At 47.5% G+C, this 2,170-nt stretch overlaps 1 pseudogene; it reads left to right on the plus strand.

Annotated features, from left to right (window-relative positions):
• The window catches only part of LOC105536453, a 2,864-nt pseudogene extending 2,029 nt beyond the window's left edge, over positions 1-835 (plus strand).
• Positions 836-2,170: the final 1,335 nt, after the last annotated feature.

Genomic DNA, 2,170 nt, shown 5'->3' on the forward strand with positions numbered 1-2,170 from the left:
GGTCAGGGCTGAGGCCTTGGGGTCAGGGTCCCCCACAGTCCCTTCCTTTCTTAGGGCCATCCTCCCAGCCAACATTCCCCAATGTGGGCATCGTTACTGTCCTGGTTGTTCTTGGTGCTGTGGTCCCGGGTGCTGTGGTCGCTGCTGTGATGTGGAAGAATAAGAGCCCAGGTAGGAAAGAGGTGAGCTCCTAGTTTTCTTCTTCCATTGGTGGATTTCAAGCCCCAGATGGAAGCTGGCTCCTTTCCTGCCTAGTTGTCAGGCACCATCTCCACGCACATTTACCCTGTTCAGATGCTCTGTCAACTCTTACTCTTTTGTAAAGCACCTGTGAAATTGAAGGACAAATGTATCACCATGATTGTGGACATGGGAACCTGACTCCCAGCAGTCACAGGTCAGGGGAAGGTCCCTGCTGAGGACAGACCTCAGGAGGACAATTGGTCCAGCTTCAACACATCCTCTTCCCTCAGTTTTCCTGATCCTGACCTGGGTCTGCAGTCACAGTTCTGGAAACTCCTCTGGGATCTCATGGCCCTGCCTCCTCCCTGGCCTCTCACAGTTTGTTTTCTTTCCACAGATGGAAAACGAGCAGCCGTGCTCAGGCTTCATGTAAGTGTGGTAGGGGTGGGAGAGTGATCCCTGAGATCCTTGGGATAGTGTAGACAGGAGCCCATGGGGGAGCTCACCCACCCCACAATTCCTCCTTTAGTCACATCACCTGTGAGTTCTGAACAGATTTTGGTTTTGTTCCACCCCGAACAGGAACAGTGCCCAGGGCTCTGATGTATCCCTCAAGGCTTATAAAAGTGACACCTTAGAGGGCCTGAAGTAAAGGAGGAGTTGGGGCAGATGGGACACAACTAGGCTCTGGAGATTCTTTGATTTGGAATATTTCAGTGTGTGGTGGGCTGTTCAGTGTCACCACTTACAATGACTGACTTGAATTTGTTCATGATACTACTTTTTTCTTTTCTAAGACTTCCTTGTGAGGGACTGAGATGTAAGATTTCTTCATAGCTCCTCTTTGAGACTTCAAGGGCCTCTGGCTTCTTTTTCTGCCAAGCAGTCTGAATGTGACTATGTCCCTGGTAACAGGTGAGAAGTGGGGATACCAGCCCACCCTCATGTCCACCATGACCCCTGATAGCATTTGAATCTATGTCCCCACCCAAATCCCATGTCCACTTGTAATCCCTAATGTTGGAGGTGGCACCCGGTGGGAGGTGATTGGCTCATGGGGATGGATCCTCCATGAATGGCTTAGAACCATCTCTTTGGTGCTGTTCTTGTCATAGTTCTCACAAGATCTGGTGTTTGAAAGTGTGTGGCACCTCCCTGTTCTCTCTCCCTCCTGCTCCAGGCAAGTCAGTCATGCCTGCTTCCCCTTAACCTTTCAGCATGATTGAAAGTTTTCTGAGGCCCTCTCAAAAGTTAAGCAGATGCCAGAATCATACTTCCTGTATAGCCCGCAGAACCATGAGCCAATTTAAACCTCTTTATAAATTACAAACTCTCAGGTATTTCTTTTTTTAATTTTTATTATACTTTAAGTGTGCACAGTGTGTAGGTTCCTATATATAAACATGTTCCATGTTGGTGTGCTGCACCCATTAACTCATCATTTACATTAGGTATATCTCCTCATGCTATCCCTCCCTGCTCCCCCCACCCCATGACAGGCCCCACTGTGTGACATGCCCCTTCCTGTGTCCAAGTGATCTCATTGTTCAGTTCCCACCTGTGAGTGAGAACATTGGGTGTTTGGTTTTCTGTCCTTGCAATAGTTTGCTCAGAATGATGGTTTCTAGCTTCATCCATGTCCCTACAAAGGACAGGAACTCATACATTTTTATGGCTGCATAGTATTGCATGGTGTATATGTGCCACATTTTCTTAATCTAGTCTATAATTGATGGGCATTTGGGTTGGTTCCAAGTCTTTGCTATTGTGAATAGTGCCGCAATAGACATACATGCGCATGTGTCTTTATAGCAGCATGATTCATAATCCTATGGGTATACACCCAGTAATGGGATGGCTGGGTCTAATGGTATTTCTAGTTCTAGATCCTTGAGGAATTGCCACACTGCTTTCCACAATGGTTGAACTGGTTTACACTCCCACCAACAGTGTGAAAGTGTTCCTATTTCTCCACATCCTCTCCAGC

The sequence above is a fragment of the Mandrillus leucophaeus genome, unplaced genomic scaffold (assembly GCF_000951045.1).
Source record: "Mandrillus leucophaeus isolate KB7577 unplaced genomic scaffold, Mleu.le_1.0 Scaffold1594, whole genome shotgun sequence".
Lineage (NCBI taxonomy): Eukaryota > Metazoa > Chordata > Mammalia > Primates > Cercopithecidae > Mandrillus > Mandrillus leucophaeus.